The following is an 18468-nucleotide window of genomic DNA, read 5'->3' on the forward strand; positions in this document are numbered from 1 at the left end:
TGTCCCGACGCTGATGCCACACCATCGAGCTTACTCCCCAAGACCCCGATGCCATGAACCAAGGTGGAATGAAGGGCACCGAGAGCCTCGAGGAGGTCGCCGTACCCCAGCACAGCTCTCTGCGATCGCTCCGCCACACTCCCAAAAGTCACACACTCCCAATCCTGCTGTGACCCGGTGGACAGGATGGTAGGCCTCATCATAACAAGATGGCCGCCGGGTAGGCCCGACCCGTATTGGGACCGAGACCCAGGGACAAGCGCCTCAAGGTCCACGTCGCTGGAAACAGGGTTCCGGGGGCAGGCAAAAATTATCCGTTGTGTGGTCATGGGCAACAGTCGTCCCCACCACGGGCCAGCGCCCGCGAAAATCCGGGAGCAGCCCGCAAGAATCAGGGCGAGCTACGGGCGGCGTCCGGGCAGCTCACCGTCAAAGGCAGGGGCAATCACCGGAGAATCTCAGAATCGCCACCCCGGGCATGCACTCGGTCCGCCACGCTTAGCGGTAGGAACGACCACGGCGAAATGTAGGCCGAGGTGTACACCGCTCCGGTGGTCCGACTCCACCCAGTCACCACAGGCCGCTGTTGTTGAACTGCCACCCGGCCAAGGCGTCCACTCGAGGTCCTGGCTCCAGGGCTGCACGGGCCGCAAATTTCAAAGGCACATTTCTCCGGCGGTACCGCCGCCAGAAACTTCGGAGTCACACGGTCGGTTGCCACTCTCATTCACAAATACGAGCGCATAGCGCAGGCTGAGGATCTCATGCAGGATATCCGTGCGGGATGCGGAGGTTCACGGAGCCGGGAGTCTACGCTGCCGTCCCGGTCGCCATCTTGGCTCCTCCCCCTTGGATTGGTTTCTTGTTGTGTCTTTTCATTCTCTTCCTCGGGCCATTTTAAGATCTTGTTGCATTTGGCCATGCGCTCTTGGGACCACACATTCCCATCGCTGAGTAATGCAGCTCTCTCGTACACGTCCTTCACCTGTAGTGGTGGACTGTACTTGCTGTCTCCCTTCCTTTTCCGTATAGCCAATTTGACTCTCACCCACTCCCTTCTCTCTAGTGTTGTTTCCTTCACTTTTCTCCTCTGGTTGTAGTGCTCCGTGTATACCCTCTGGGCCTTCTCTAGATTGTGTTGTACCACCGCGGGGGACCATTTACTGGTGATCGTCTTCTCTCTCCACGTCACATTGTCCTTGGTGAAGAGGTGTCTCCCTCTGAAGATTTGGAATGGGCTATACCCAGTGCCCATGGGAGTGATGCGGTACGCCCAAATCATGTTCTGTATCACCTTCTCCCAATCTTTTCCCATCATGATGGCTGCTTGAATGGACCCCATAAGGACTCTGTTGAATCGTTCCACCTGTCCATTGCTCGACGGATGATACACTGCTGTGTGTAGCAATTTGATTCCATTTCGCTCGGCATACTTGTGCCATTTTTCAGACGTGAATTGAGGTCCATTGTCACTCAAGATGGTTCTCGGAATACCTTCTCTTAGGAACACTGTGGTAAGAAACTTAATCACTGTCTCTGCATCCATTTCATCTTGTATGTGTATCTCCGGCCACTTCGAATATTTGTCGACCAGAACGCATAGGTATTGGGGCGTTCCATGGGTGTCCAGCACTGGCCCCAGGATGTCCACCGCCACATCTTCCCACGGGCCACTCGGTAGTGTGAATTTCCCCAACGCCGGTCGTATGGGATTCAGCGTTTTGTCCGCTCTTTGGCACTGATCACATTCTCTCACTTGCCTTTCCACCTGAGCGTCCATTCCTGGCCACCAGTACATGTGCTTTGCTCTCGCCTTGGTTTTTACTATTCCCAAATGTCCTTCGTGTAGTAATGCGACTAATCGAGAAACTAACGCTGCCGGGGGAATTACTTTATCCCCTCTGTACAGGAATGTTCCTTTGTCCCCCACCGATAGTTCCACCCTGACTTCATAGTATTTCCTGAGTGCCTCCCCTAGCCGTTTCTTTTCTGGCCATCCATGTATTATGCTCTCTTTGACTTCACCGATTTCCATGTCTTCTTCATACACTAGGGTCCAGTCTTGCTTACTTATCACTCTTTCTGGATCTTCCATTACCGCTACCATTTCTTCCTCTTCTGTCGCGGTGTTCGGGGCATCTTCCATGGCTGCTGCTCTACTAAGGTAATCTGCTACCTTGTTTCTTGTCCCCGGGATGTACTCCACATCGTACCTGTATTCTAATAGTTTGAGTGTCATTTTAGCGATGCGTGGCGTAGCACTGGCATGCCCACTCGAGGTGAGCACTTTGACTAATGGTTTATGATCCGTTTTGAGTAGGAACTTTGTGCCTCATAGAAATTGGCGAAATTTCCCCATGGCCCACACTACTGCTAGCATCTCCTTCTCAATCACGCTGTATTTCTGTTCAGTGGGTGATAGCGTTCTTGACGCGAAGCTGAGGGTCTCCGCCGTTCCGTCTCTCCTCTCCTGCATGAGGACTGCCCCTAGGCCTTTTTCTCTGCCATCCGGCGTCAGTATTGACCGACCGAGTGGATCATATCCTTGCAGTGGCACCGCCTGGCTGATGTCTTTCTTCAGGGCTTCAAATTCCTTTTGTGTTTCTTCAGTCCATTTGTATACCGTTTTGTCCCTCGTTAGTTGTCTTAGGTGGTGTGTCTTGGTGGCAAAGTGTTGGACGAACTTACTGTAATACTCTGCCATCCCTAGGAAGGACCACACCTCTTCTTTGTTGGTAGGGGCCATTGCCTTGCATATCGCTTCCACATTTGCTCGTTTTGGGGTGATGCCTTGTCCTCCTATTTCATGACCTAGGTAAGTGACTGACGTCATTCCCAGCCGGCACTTCTCCCATTCCGCGGTTAGGTCATTGTTCTCTAGCACCCGGAGTACCTTATCCAGACTCTCATCATGGTTTTTTCTATCTGTTCCCATCACCAGTATGTCGTCTTGGAAGTACTGAATGCCCTCGATGTCCTGGAATAGGCAATGCATTATTTTCTGGAACACCGCCGCTGCTGAGGCGAGACCGAATGGCATTCTGCGGAATTGGTAGCATCCAAAGGGTGTTATAAAGGATGTCAGTTTCCGACTTGTCGGATGTAGATCTGTCTGGTGATAGGCCGACGTTAGGTCAATGGTGGAGAACCACTTTACCCCCTTGGTCTTAGCTAGCATTTCTTCGATGCGAGGTAATGGAAATTTTTCCACGACGAGACATTTGTTCAGTTCTCGAAGATCCACACATAGGCGGACTTTGCCATTGGGTTTCATCGCCACTACCAAGGGAGCGAGCCATTCTGCGCTGTCTATCGGTTCTATTATTCCATCTTTTTCCAGTCTATGAAGCTCCCTTTGCACTGCTTCTTTTACGGCTAGAGGTACATTGCGGACTTTGTGGGATACTGGTCGGGAGTTTTCTTTGAGTACAATCTTGTGTGTGAATTTCTCCAGTTTTCCAACCTTCCCTCCAAACACTTTCGGGAATTTACTCTTCCTCTCTTCCAGTCCCGGCCAGCTCCCTGGCGCTGTCATAAGCACTTGTGTGTCCCCTCCTGGGTCTAGCTTAATCCCTAGATCACCTTGAGCCATCCATCCTAGGACGGAGGGGCCCTTCTCCGCTATGTATAGTTTGCACTCTGCCCTTCTTCCTCTAAATTCGAAGATCAACTTCCTGTATCCCACCATGGGAATCGGTTCGCCTGTGTACGATACTGGTCGTATATCTGGTGGTTCTAGTCTTGCTCCCAAACTGGGCTTGAATTGTTCCTTCCACACTGCTCTTTGGATGATGGTGTATGGGGATCCCGAGTCTATTACTATCTTGATCCTTACTCCTCCTATCACCATGTCGCATTGTGGTTTGAGGGATCGCTTTCCATCAATCCCCAGTACTTAGTCTTCTACGCATAGTACCTCAACGTCTTCCTCTTGTTCTTCTTCTTCCTCCAGTTGATCTTGAGTAACGCCACTACATGGACCACAGTTCCTTGGGGCAACTTGCTGGTAAGACGAGCAGAGTGCGGCCAATTGGATTTGTTGTATTAAGGCTCCCTTGAGCCATTGGGCTGACGAGCCCTGGACCAGCACCTGCGCGCCATGAGTGGTACTTTACCTGTTAATACTTTTTTGGCAGTCTACGCGGCACCCCCATACACTCACCTACTCCCTGCTGACGAGAGGCAACTACCTCGAAACACGTGTCCAGGGATGGCTAATGCGACACTTACTTTCTTCGAACACTGTGGCACAGGCGTACTCGCTGTCGCCACTACATGGACCACAGTTCCTTGGGGTAACTTGCTGGTAAGACGAGCAGAGTGCGGCCAATTGGATTTGTTGTATTAAGGCTCCCTTGAGCCATTGGGCTGACGAGCCCTGGACCAGCACCTGCGCGCCATGAGTGGTACTTTACCTGTTAATACTTTTTTGGCAGTCTACGCGGCACCCCCATACACTCACCTACTCCCTGCTGATGAGAGGCAACTACCTCGAAACACGTGTCCAGGGATGGCTAATGCGACACTTACTTTCTTCGAACACTGTGGCACAGGCGTACTCGCCGTCGCCACTACATGGACCACAGTTCCTTGGGGCAACTTGCTGGTAAGATGAGCAGAGTGCGGCCAATTGGATTTCTTGAGTAACGTACTTCACCATAGGTCTCTTCGTCTTTCTTCGACAGACCTTTTCATAGTGTCCCATTATGCCGCAGAACATACACTTCGCTCGAAACGCCGGGCAACGTTTGTCTTGGGCTGCATGTGCTAGACTTCCACACCTGTAGCATGCCCCGTTGTTGTCCCTATTCTGATTCCATGTTTGCCCTTGTTTCCATTTCCATTTAGTAGGTCCTTTACTTTCTGGGGCCATGGGTTTGCTCCTTCCCTGTGGTTCGGCGTCGTCCACTTTGTTCACCATGGTCTTCGGGAGCGTCTCCCTTTTTGCTGCCTCTGCACACCTTTTCGTCAAGTCTGCCTTTTTTACCATAGCAATTACTTATTTTAGTGGCGCCTCGCTATTTGTCCACAACTTGTCTTGTACGCTCTTGTTGGTGGTATGCATGACGATTTGATCTTTAATGAACTCATCATGCAAAGCTCCATACTTGCATGTCACTGCCAACTTTCTTAACGCTGCTACATAATAATCGATGGTTTCTCCAGTCTCTTGTTTCCTTTGTTGGAAATTGTATCGATCAATTGAAACACACACTGCTGGGCGATAGTGAGTGTCGAGGTCCTCAATGGCATGTTTAAATACGTAATCATCTGCAGCTTGTCGGGGTGTAGGTACCAGGTTCTGAAAAACTCTTATGCCCTCCGGGCCTAAGTTGTGCAGGAGAATCCTTTTCTTCCTCACGCTGGGGAAAGCTTCTCCATTTTCGTCTTCAAGCGCTGCAATATAGTTCTTGAAATACTCTCGCCAATCCTCCCACTTCATTTGGGGTTCTCCCGGTCTCGGCAGGAATGGCATTGGCGCCGTCAGCGAAGATCCTTGCGCGCTCATCTCAGCGCGTCTTTCTGGGCTGCCTGGCACTTCCGCGCTACCTAGTTGCGCCTGCTCTTGTCGTGTCTCTTCTGCTCCCCCGTCACTGCGTGCTGCCGCTTACGCCAGGTTCCCTGAGGTTTAGGGTCTACACCGTCCTTCTCCTGCTTTCTTCCCTACGCTGGTTCCTCACCTGGTGGTCGGCTTTTCTTCCTTGCTGCCTCTGCCGCGCTCACTCTCTGTGTATGTACCGCAGTGGCGGTCTTCCTCTTGTAGTCCTCAGTGGTGGCTGCTGGGCTGGCCTGTGCTTACTGGGTGGTGGGTCTGGTCTTCCACCTTTCTTCCTTCCGATCAGAAAGATCCCATATCTCGTCGCCACTGTAATGTTATAGGCTTCCCTTAATGATGCACTGAGGCGCGGTAAGGTTATGGCTCATGAAATTACTTTATTCTCTATATACATGAGAGCGCCGGGCAAAGCGACCGCGCGATCGATAACGCGACTCGCGCATGCGCATCACATTGCTCACGCTGTCCTCGCGCGCTATGTAGCATGCGAGGACTAGAGCGCTACACTACAGTCCCATTTACATATTCTCCATTCATTCCCAAACTCTCCAAGCGTTCATCAATCACCACCTACCCATCTATCTGTACCTCTGTGCGTCTATTTAGTGATCCAACATCTACCTCAAACAAAAATATTTGAAATATCAAGGTGCTCAATTTAAATTAAAATCTGCTACGTAGAAAAAAATAAGTGTCATATTATTGAAATGAAAATAGTAAAAAAAAAATAAGTTGCAAAACCATAATAAAAGCCAGACAAAAAAGCAGCACGAGCAACAAGCTAGAGCATTTCGAATGCCCCACGGTGTTACTGGATACTATTAAAATATCCAGCATTCAGTGCGTAATAATCTTTGACGCTGCCCTGAAAGCTAGTTCTGATCCTTGCATGACGTAGCTGCCAGCTGCATAATAAACCAGAAGTCTGTAAAAAGTAAACAGTTTCGAAATTATCGACAAATGTTGTCTGTTATCCGATCAATAACCTGCAACTAGCATCAGGCTGAAATTACGGACAGTCCGTGTAATTTGCAGACAGGTGGAATTCAAAACATTACGAGCGTCAGCAATTATTTCACTCTGTGCTGTTCTTTCGGTGAACTTTTATTTTGAGAGTGAATTTAAATGTACAACTACATGTCCCAGAATGCAATACTGCTGACGGCGCTTCCAAACAAGCGTCTAATTTGCTACACTGTTGGAGCTTTCTCCATAAGCATTTCCTCTGCACTGGATGCATTTGATTTCGCTATTGCTGCATCAATTCGACAAAAAAAACGAGAGATTGTCGACATGCATGACTCCAACGCACTTCCGGTCGCGTCTCAAGGTACGTCACTTTCAAAGCCTTTTGATTGGTGTACACTGCAAGAGTGAGACGGTGGAGAGCCACTATGGTCTTTTAAAGTGTGGGTATGGCGTTTCTCGCGCTTTTCGTTTTCTGCTATCAGCCAGACCTTGAGTGCGTGGTTAGGTAAATGTTTTGTAAACTAAGCACGCGGATTTCAGATTCGATTATATTATCATATTTGCTAGGAGGACGGGTCGGATAAGAATTGCTTCTTGTTTTGGATTTCCGCTGTCCGATTAAAGTTGACGTTTTTCAATACAGCTCCACGGAACACAAACAAACACGGCAGAAAATTAAATGCGACTCTTAATGGCACACACTGTTATTTTGTAAAAAGGTAGCCGTACGTTGTAGGTCTAATTTCTTACAAGGGCAATTGGTAGTCAGTGGTGTATAGTGTAAATGCTTGTTTTGAGGCGTTATATCCTTTGCGCTTTTCACTTAATTTTCATGATTAGGAGAAGTGATGTGGTGGCTTAAAGCAGAGTTGGGTGGTGTTCTAGGTGCACCAGTGTCTTCGGTAAAAACAGTGGTAGAAGGGAGGGGGTGGGGCACCCGAGGAGCACGACTTGTCCATACTTTTTCAATTTACAAAAAACAGTTCCCAAACTTTTTGTGAAAAGACGACCGTCCCAGGACGTTTAATTCCGACAGCTGAAATGCTTCAGCTGAAGTGTAAAGCCGGGAGTCCCGTGCTGTGAAACCGAGGGAGGGGCAGGCAGCTAAACAAGCTATCTTGTCAGGGTGCCTGAAAGAAATGTAAATATGCGCAACTGGTCAATTTGGTAGTCTAATGGGTATTCGGAATCCAGTATTAGCTTTAATTGATGGGATCACTTGAAGCTTCATGATGGCACACGTTTATTCCTTTTGAGAGTTATTGTAAGGAAGCTAGGTACACTCTGGGTGTTAACTAAAATCAATATTTTGGAATCACTTTTTTTATTTTAAAACCTTTGGGTATTTTGTAGCAGCCTGTCTTATACTGTGACTAATGCAAATTTAAAATATTGACTTGCATGTTCACAGTGCTTTCTGTTAGAGACTGATACCTTGTAGCACTAAACACACAAGTCCCTATTCTCCACCGCACCAACCAGATTTCAATTTTGTGGCTCTCTGGTGCAGTGCATGAACTAATAGAGGTTTAATAAATACTGATAGTGCATTTTCCACAAATTAACGTAACTTGCATTTATTTTGTATTTCATTTTCATTTAAGCTGTGCTTTATTTTATATTTAGTTACCAGAAGGCGAAAGGCCGCAAAATAAAAAATACAGAATATTTTGTAGTTTTAGTCACACCTTTGACCATGCCCAAACGCTCACTCACCCCCCCCCCCCCTATTGTGTGCAGCATTATAGTTCCCATCCTTTTTTTTAATGCACTTTGACCCTCGGGTAGAATTAATATTTCCTTTCAGACTAGACAGGGAAATTGAGTGTTTGTAAAAGACAAGTGCAGCGTCCTGAATGAATGCCGATCTCGCCCCAGAGAGGCCAAAGAATGAATGTGTGGCTCCATTTGCTCCAGTTATTGAGCTCCTGGTTAAATAAGTGGGGGGACGCCGTCCACCCGCGTGATACCCTGACTCGAGCCCTGGTAAAGAGCAAAGCAAATTAAGCCTCAACTACTAAGCATATGCGTATACATTTTAAAAAATATATATTCTTCAAATTTGAACCAAGGTGTCATAGTTGTACATTGTTATAGGTCCGAAAAGGTATTTCATATCTGACAAATACCCACCCACCTCTATACATAGAGGATAAAAGTACACAATCGGTGGTGAGGTCGGAGTACTGTTTCAAGCGAGGGGCAAACACAACCTCCACAATATTCATTCCACTTGCCCCATACCTTCTCCCATTTTTTTGGGGCAGCCTCTACTGTAAACCAATTTTTCAGCTGCCATACTCAAACCCATATCCTTTTTCCAGTCCCACAAACTCTGTGCAGTCCCCCCCCCCCCTCCCCTCTCTTTACGGGCTATGTTGTGCTCGACTATCGCTAGACCCAGTGTCCTCAAGGTCTTGTCCATATGGTTGAGATCTGAATCCACCCAGATATTAAGCAAACCCCATTTAGCTTTGAGGGGTTAGCTGCCCCACATAGGGTATTCATACAGTTCACAGTTTAATCCCAATATCTGTGTATGGCATTCCCATATTGTTCACAGTGTCTGCAACTGGTATCAGAGTGGGTGGCAGTCCATGTAGTACATATATTAGTGATTTTGCTCAGTTTGTATAACCGAAGTAGTGGCCGAATAAGGTTAGTATATGTTGTATCCTGTTCGAGGAGAATTTTTGGATTCGCCACATATAGTAAAACGTCAAAAGCGTAGAGAGAAATTCTGTCCTCCCATTGATCAGTCCAGTGAAGAATTCCACGGATCCAGGCAGCCAGGGGCTCCAACGTTCGGTAAAAGAGGAGGGTGCCATGACGCAGCTGAAAAATCTGTCCGATACCACCGTTCACAATGACTTGGGCCAGGGGTTCTGTATACAGGAGCCTGACCCATCCCTGAATCTTAGGGCCGAAGCCCCTTTTTGCCAATACTCCGAAGAGGTATGGAAATTCTATTGGATCGAAGGCCATACTTGCATTGAGGGAAAGAACCACTGCATCCTCATGAAGCTAAAGTGCCAGACTCAATACTGACTCCTCATTTAAGCCCAGTACATTGCCCCTATATAAAGCCGGATGGACAAGTTTGCCAATGACCTGTACTGAACTTGTAGCTAGACGTTTGGTCAAGACTTTGACTTCGGCGTTAAGGAACGAAATTGAACTGTCTGATGCACATTCATTTTGTGGTTTGCCCTCTGTATATGACTACTATAGTGGCTATTCTTTGCTCCCTGGGGAGAATCCCTCTCTCCCTGCTCTTTATATACATCCGTAGCATATACGGGGCAAGCCTATGGGCATTGAGTTTATATAGTTCTCTGGGTTCTCCATTTGGGCAGAGTGCCTTACTCGACTTCAATTCCAGAATCAAATACACTACTTCCTCCTTGGTTAGATCACCTTCTAGGAGTATATTGACATTGTTTGTGATGGAAGGAAGTGGTAAGTCCATTGCAACTCACTGGACTCCTCCGCCGTAGCGGTGTGAGACTGGGAGTAAAGCTGTGAATAGTAAGAGGCAAAGGCGTTGGCTATCACCAACTTTTTGGTGATCCACTCTCCCTCCCCGGAACAGACCTTTAATACCCACCTGCCCGCCCTATCTTGCCTATCGATCCAAGTGAGGAGTTTGCCTGCCTTGTCCCCACCTCATATATTCGGTACAAGGTGGCCCTGAGTCTGTTCCTGGCTTCCTCCGCTATCATGTCACAATACTCTCACTGTTTTAATACCAGTTTATTTGTTGTCATTTTGATCTGGGCATGTCAGCTGCTGTTCTAACTGTGAAATGTCGTTTTGTGTGCCTACTAACAAAACGACTACTAGCTCTGCCCTTTTGCCCCTCTAGTGTCCTACAATTAGGGAGAGGCCCTGCCCCCTTATCACTGCTTTATAGGCTTCCCAGATTGTTGAAGCAGAGTCTACAGTTGCCTAATTTTCAGAAAAATATTGCTCTGTGGCTTCTACTAGTACCTCCCTTACTCTGAGAGATTTAAGGTACCAGGGATTGATCTTTATGGTTCGTTGGATATTGGTATTGTCTATTCCATAAACCGCACAAAGCAGTGAGTGCCAGGTGGAGAACTTCACGAAAATGGGGGAGACGATGAGCCAAGGCCAGAACATAATCGATTCTGGAGAGGGTGCTGTGCGCCCCGGAATAGAAAGTGAATTGTTGCACCGTAGGGTCAAGAGAGCGCCAGATGTCCATAAGACCCCTGCACCTTGAAAGTCTGCCGGTTTGGGGGGGAGCGGGGGAAATCGATCACACGTGTCGCTAATAGCCAGATTGAGGTCACCTCCCACAAAGAGCACTCCATCCGGGAGACTAAGAAGCAACAAGCTCAAGTCAGCTAGTGCTGTGTCATGAATTCTAGGTGGGATGTAGATGCTGAGGATATTGACAGTTGACCCCTCATATGTCCGCAACAGCTTTTTACCGCCCATCTCTGGCCTCCCAGACTGTGGAGGCCAATGAGTTATTTTTTTGTCAAACTCGTTTTTATTGAATTTTCACAAAAGGTATCAGGGCAGATGGTAATGCATGCAACCGTAAACCCCCCCCCCCCTCCTCATATACAGCTTTCTCAGAGCCAATTACTTGTACAGAGTATTGTGGTTGCTATGGGACATAGTGCCTCAGAGAATCCTACACATATTACCAAAGCGTTACAGTGGTTAATGTCCTCTTGAGAGAATTAAACGTAACAACGTGAAGAAAATAGGAAAAAAGATCAACAAGCTGGGTACATCAGACTCAGTCCAAATGTAACCCCGGGTGGGTGGGTAAAGCGAAGCAAAGTCTGTAATGGGCTCTGGTGAGGAACTCTATGCCCTTTAAAATTGGAATAAAAGGAATGCTCTAACCCTCGGAGAGCAGGTAGTCAACGGGAGGACAGTAGACAAGAAATTGACTAAGGGACCCCAAGCAAATTCGAAATTTTTAAAAGCATCTCTATAGATATCGTTCATGCGTTCCATGGTTAGTGCCCTCCATAAGCGCGCCTGCTATTGCGTCATTGCCGGAGCAACCTTCTTCTTCCAGGCTGCGGCCACAGCTGTTTTGGCCACACCCAGGCAGAGCCACATGATGGCTTGATCCGACTTAGTCCGGTATTTCAGATTCGGGTCTCAGAACCCCAAGAGCGCGAATGTGGGAGAATCAGGAATGGGATACCCTAGTATGTCTTTGATATGGGTGAAAATTTCAGTCCAAAAAGGGCGGATGACTGGACAATCCCACCTTATATGACGAAAGTCGCCAAGGAGGCCGCAGCCCCTCCAACATAGATCTGTTGTGTTGGGGAATATCTTTTTGAGTTTGGTGGGGTATTAGTACCAATGGTAAAATACCTTGTAGTGAGCCTCTCGTTGCGCCAGTGAGTGGTTGTGGCGTCGTATGTCTCTCCGTAGTGCTTTCCATTGGGTGTCCGTGATGTCCTACCCAAGTGTTCGTTCCCAGAAGTCAAGGTAGCGAGGACGGGGGGGATGGCAGAGTGTGTAGTAGCAGTGTGTGTAGGAAAGAGAGAGCCCCTGTCAATGTGTTCACCCTCGTTGGGTAGCGTTCCAATGGCGTGGGTTCACTCGTCGCCCCCTCCCTGATCTTGGGTTGCAGGGGCCAGTGACGTAATTGGAGATAATGAAAGTATTTGGACTTGGGCAAGTTGAATTCTCGCCGTCAGTTATCAAAAGTGAGGATACCCCAGTTATGGAAAAGATGTGTAAGAGCAAGGCAGCCGCCCTCCCTCCAAGTATCAAAAGGGCCCGGTTTTATTGTGGGTGGGAACGCCGGATTGTAGTGTATAGGGGTGAATGGGGATGGAAACGTCGTCCAGGTCGTCTGTCGTAACACGTTGTCCCAAATGTGAAGGGTCGTTTTGGTAGGGGTGCTAATATAGGCATTTGCCAGGTGGTCTGTCTTCGAATTTCAGAGGAGATCCCAGATCACCCCCCCCCCCCCCCCCCTATCGCCCGGTCCATATGCAACCAGTGTTTGTCCGACGCAGGTTGGGACCACTCGACTAATACACGTAGTTGTGCCGCTTTATAGTATAGTGTCAGGTCAGGCATCGCTAGCCCGCCTTCGTCTGTGGGCTTCCACAAGAGATGTAATGGCAGCCTCGGCCTCTTATTTTGTTATACAAATTTTTTAAGCATCATTTGCGCTCTGTGCAGAAAGTGTTTTTCCAAATTGATGTGGAGACTCTGAAATAAGTGTAGAAATTTTGGAAGGATCACAATTTTAATGGCATGTATCCTGCCGAGCCACGACAGGTAAAGGGGTGACCAGCACTTGAGATCGGCTTGCAACTGGGTAAGAAGTGGGGGGTAATTAGCGGCAAACAAGTCTGATATTTTGGGGGTTAGTTTAACACCTAGATAAGTCAAGCCCTTCTTGGCCCGCTGGAATGGCATAGATGCCATCAGTGTACTCATTTCCGCCTCCGGCATTGTTAAGTTAAAAATGAAAGACTTAGGGAGGTTAATTTTGAGACCAGCTACTTGCTCGAAGTGGGCCAATTCTCCCTGTAGGGAGGTCAAGGACCGTAATAGGTCTGACAGTGTCAGCAACACATCGTCGGCAAGTAGAGATATTTATGGTGATCGGCAAAGATGGCTTCCGAGGACTCGGACAAGGGAGAAGCGATCTCCCGGTCTCTTCCCCCCTCTAGGTTTGATGTGAAAGATTGAGCGGCGAGGCTGCTGATAGTCAAATCTGAAGAAGAGAAACGTACCGGTGACGTCAGGAAAGACTTTCATCGATGGCGATATTGGACTAGTAAAGCGTCTGAGCTTGCTGGTATCCTCAGCAGGGCTGGACAGCGTTGTAGCACCTGGGTCTGTCGGCAGATAAACCGGCGACGGTGAGCCCGTTGGTGGAGAGAGGCGGAGTTATCCAAACTCAGGCTAAGCAGTGAAGCAACATGCCGCTGAAAGCAGCGAGAGGTGGAAAGACTCGCGTAATGGTGGATGCTGTGTCCGGTAGCAGAGCCGCAGCTACCGGGCGCAGTGCACAGCGTGCTACTGTAGAAGACATTCAGAACAATATGGACAGTATGCTGCAAGGAGGTGAGCAGGGAATAGTGAATAAAAAAGTCCCCCAGATCTTTTTGGCTAAAAGGAGAATCACTGCTATGATTTATTCTAGAGCGGGTGCTGGGAAAACACCAGAAACAGTATTAGGAGGCGCTGGCAGTGACCCGGCCTACAATGTATCTCGGGGGCAGCTGTCTTTAGAAGAATAAGAATACCCTAAAGACAGTTTAGGTGTCACACAGGACAAGGAAGGTGCTGTGGAGTTGAAGGCAGCAGTAAACCAAGATTTGACACATGAGGACATTAGTGTCAATGTATCTCAGGGGCAGCTAACATCACAGAAACACCCTAAGAGTAATGCGGGTGATATACAAAAGAGGGGGCATGATGTTGTGGAGCTGATGGCAGCAGCAAACCACGAACAGACTGTTGAAGGCATTAGTGAGAGAATGGAGGCTACAGAAAATGGGGACGGCATGGGATCAGAGGCTGAGTGTGCCCTGGACTTGGTAGAGCATGGAGGAGCTCATGGTGGCGTTCCTAAAGAGATCGACTCTGGCGAGAACTTTTTTTCAATGTCCGATCCCTCGGATACATCAGAGGAAGAAAGTGCTCTAGACATTAAATCAAGGTCTTATGAGGGCTCATTATTGAGCACCAGTAGCGAGCAGAATAGCGCCTACCTTGATGAGGAAAAAACTGATGTTTTGACTGTCCGTAAGAAAATAATAGTAACCAAGGAAAAGGGGCAGCAAATAGGTGAGAGAGAGAGCACTTTATGGGACTTTTCTTCTTCATTAGAGATGTCACCTGAAGGAGAAAAGGCTGTCGGCTCGGTCATGTGAGAGGTACTAAGCAACCCAGATAAAGAAATCTCATTGGGTTCAATATATCAAAGCATTCTGGATCACAGACTCGAGACCCGTACAGAGAATTTAAAAACTCACACTGCCTGCCGGAAATTGTAGAATACCGTTCGGAGGATTGCCAAAGCCTGCAATGAATTCACAGAAAGAATTACTGAAGCACGGATTTCGGTTCTCGAGGATGAGATGGTTGCCCAAAAGGCAATGACTGCAGCTATGAGCTCACACAAGAAGGATGTTCACTTAAAGATCGTCGATTTAGAGAATCAACTACATCGTAACAATCTGCGCACATTAGGGATTCCTGAAGGAGTCGAGGGACAGGATACTTGTAAATTTGTGGTGGATTTATTTATAGAAGCTTTTCCGGAACTCTCAATGTGGAACTGGGCCAATGAAATACAGAGGGCACATAGGTCTCCATTTAAACAATACACCGTCAAAGACGGACTGGCTGCTGCTAGGCCCAGGGCAATCTTAATATGTCTGAATAACTTTCTAGCACACCAGGCTGTATATGATCTGTCAAGGCCAGATCGGAAAAGGGTGGGGAAGGGGACATTTCTTTATTGCCACCACACTGTGGAAAGGAGGTGACAATTACGTCAATTAATTTCACCATTCCATGGCAAGGGGGCACAAGCCTTCCAGTTAAATCCGGCCATGCTGATAACCATATGCAAGGGACAAACACATTTTTTTTTACATCAGAAGTGCAGGCTAAGGAATATTTGTTGTCTATCTAAGTAGGACGTGTTAGAAGCTTGACTATAGACTGCTTCTCCCTAATGCTCAGATCTGGTTATTTTTTTTTTTTTTTTTTTTTGAAACCGTTTATTGCAATCTCAAATAATTACAAGTATGGGCCTACAACCGTCTGGCCGGCCGCTAGAGTGGCAGAAGCATATGACATATATACAGAAAAATCTCTTGGCGGTGCAAAAAGGTAAATCAGGAGATATCAATAGCGCAGGCCACATAACTCCAAGCCCACAATACGGTTTCCTTTTGTCAAAACACAACAACACAAAAAACCACACCCGCAAGGCAACCCGCAATCCCAAGTGACCGCACGCGCTCCTTAAGTGGGGGACCCCAACCAATCGCCAAACTCTGAAGAGGGGAATGAGAACAGATCAGGGACTGGGGAACCACGTGCCCGTGGCTGGGGGAGGGGGTCGGCTAGGGGGACGGAGCTGGTGAGGCGGCCGGCAGCAGTGGCGGCTCGCAAATACCCCCGCGATAGGCGTTCCAGGGGCCCCAGATTTTCACCCACGCCCCAGGCTTACCCCTCGCAACATACACCACCTTTTCACGAAACATACACCAATCCATGTGTTCTTTCCAGGCCGACACCGCCGGGGGCCTCTGGGATCCCCACAATTGAGCAATGTCACGCTTAGCTATCATGTATCCCAGAGTCACCCACCGCGTCTGCGGAACCGAGTAGTCAGTTGGTTCCCACACATTCAGCAAGCATCTCCTCGCTTCAGGCAACAGCGCGACACGCGTAACCACTCGCAGGACCTCGTGCACACCACGCCAGAATCGCTCCACCTTTGGGCATTCCCACAGAATATGCAAGAAAGTTGCCAAAGCACCACAGCCACGCTTACACAGTCCATCCTCAGCAAAGCCCATACGTAGAAGCCTTGGCCCCGTCACGTAAACCCGGTGGAGGATCTTAAGCTGGACGAAGCGAAGGCGAGCCGGGATGGCCACCTCCTTCGGAGAGGCCACCGCGGAAATCCAGTCCTCGTCGTCCAATTCCAGCCCATCGGCAACCCAGGCCTCGCAGAGGCCAGTCAGCAGGCCCGATCGGTCGTTGATCAGTTTTTTATATATAAGGGAGATCGTGCTGTCTGGGACATGGCCATCCAGCACTCTGTCCTCCAGGGGGGAAAACTCCGGAATGAACGCGACATCCGGGAAGACGGAGCCCAGCGCGTGGCGGACTTGTAAGTACCGAAAGTACTCACTGCCTTGCAACTGAAACCCCGTCTGCAGCGTCTCGAAAGTTTTGAATCCCCCCCTCGTCCAGAGATCTCCCACTGTGCTGATGCCGATCGTGTCCCACTTCTCGAAGCCCCTCGAGGTCCACAGGGAGCCCAACCTCGCAGACGCATATAGCGGTGACGCCCGGGTCAAACGGTCCTTCCACCCCATAGCTGCGTTAGCCGCGTGCCATACACGCACCATGACACGCGTCGGTCCCGTCAGGCGGGGGTCAGGCGCGCCAGAGTAGAGCGCTCGATTGTAGTCGCCACCGGGCAGGAGCATCTTGTCCATTTCAAATGCCGGGTTCAGGGCGGGCCCGTAAAGGCCATGATTAATCGCAGCTAGCTGGGAGGCCCAGTAATACCGTTTAATATCCGGGAGGGCGACCCCCCCATCGTACCACGGGAGCGTCAATTTAGCCAAGGCAATACGTGGCCTCCCGTCCCAGAACAGGCGACGCTGCAAACTCTCCACCTCACGGAAGTAGCGCGCCGGGACCAAGTCCATAGTGTTCTGGAGAGCGTACAGAAAGCGCGGCAACGACATCATCTTAAACAAGGCCGCTCGGCCGAGCGGCGAAAGCGGCAGACGCCGCCAACGCACAACGTCCTCCTTCAAGCGCTGGAGGGGGGGTAGCAAATTCCGCTCGTAGCGGGCCTCCGGGTCCAGAGTAATATATATACCCAGGTACCGAAACCCCTGGGAGGCAATCTGGATCGGACAGTCCCGTGGTAGGACCGGAGCCTCCCCGGCAAGCACATATACACAGGATTTCGCCCAGTTGATGACAAGGCCTGAGTTGCGACCGAATGAGCGCAAAACATCAACTAGGACGATCAGTGATTTACGCGGGGAGGCGAGATATAGAAGGATATCATCAGCGTAGAGGGACACGCGGTCCTCATGCTCGGGGGTCCAGCGGAGACCACGGATGGAAGGGTGCCACCGCAGCCACTCCGCCAGGGGCTCCAGGGCCAGTGCAAACAGGAGAGGCGACAGGGGGCAACCCTGTCGCGTGCCCCGTCCCAGTGCGAATGGGGCCGAAACTCGTCCATTCACCACCACCTGCGCCAATGGGCCGGAATACAACAACTTGACCCAGCTGATGAAGCCCGGTCCGAAGCCAAACTTCGCCAGCATCGCCCAAATGTAAGGCCACTCGAGCGTATCAAACGCCATGGTGGCATCCAAGGACGCCAAGATGGCCGGTTCCCGCACGAACGGGACACGCGCGAGCACCCCGTGCAAGCGTCGCAGATTAAGGGCCGTGTTGCGATGGGGTATGAAGCCGGACTGGTCTTGGTGGACCAAATCGCCCACCACGCCGACCAGCCGGTTGGCCAGCACCTTGGCGAGGATTTTGGGCTCCGCGTTCAAAAGCGAGATAGGCCTATAGGATGTGACCCGCTCACAGGGTCTCCCCTCCTTGTGGATCACCACGATCGTGGCCAGACGCTGGTCCGGCGGAAGGGAACCCCGCGAGCGGGCCGCCAGGAACATCGCACGCAGGTGGGGCGCCAGTACATCCGGTCGCAGCTTATACAGCTCGATAGGGATGCCATTGGGGCCCATGGCCTTGCCAGATGCGACCGAGCGGATAGCAAGGGCAATTTCGTCCGAGGTGGGAGGAGCGTCCAGCGAATCCCTGTCCTCCACCGAAAGGGAGGGCAGCGCGATGTCCCGAAGCAGGGCATGGGAATCCTCCTCCGAGCAGGGAGAAACCGGGGAATACACCTCGCGGAAATAATCCGCGAAGCAGGAGACAATGGCGTCCGGCTCGGTGACACACACACCATCCATCCTCTCGATCAACGGAACCACACGACTCGCTCTCTCCTTCTTATCCAACCACGCAATCAATTTACCAGCCTTATCACCCACATCATACAGTCGCCCCTGTTGCTCCCTACTGAGGCCCCTGGCCGCCTCCGTGACGAGGGCCCTATAGGCCGCCTGCTTGAGGTGTAGAACATGCAATGTGGCATCCGTCACCCCGCTCCCCAGGTCACCCTCTAGTTCCGCAAT

General features: G+C 49.8%; 1 protein-coding gene across 6 annotated transcripts in view; it reads left to right on the forward strand.

Annotated features, from left to right (window-relative positions):
- Positions 1–6766: 6766 nt before the first annotated feature.
- HSPBAP1 (HSPB1 associated protein 1) overlaps positions 6767–18468 on the forward strand; it is an 859774-nt gene continuing 848072 nt past the window's right edge. Inside the window, exon 1 of one of the 6 annotated variants that reach the window (XM_085647322.1) lies at positions 6767–6887. The gene's annotated coding sequence lies outside the window, so the exon portion shown is untranslated. Of the gene's footprint in view, positions 7032–18468 lie in introns of all 6 variants that reach the window. The other 5 variants (XM_085647321.1, XM_085647326.1, XM_085647323.1 and 2 more) reach the window with 5 other exon arrangements.

The sequence above is a fragment of the Triturus cristatus genome, chromosome 3_2 (genome assembly GCF_964204655.1).
Source record: "Triturus cristatus chromosome 3_2, aTriCri1.1, whole genome shotgun sequence".
NCBI classification, from domain to species: domain Eukaryota; kingdom Metazoa; phylum Chordata; class Amphibia; order Caudata; family Salamandridae; genus Triturus; species Triturus cristatus.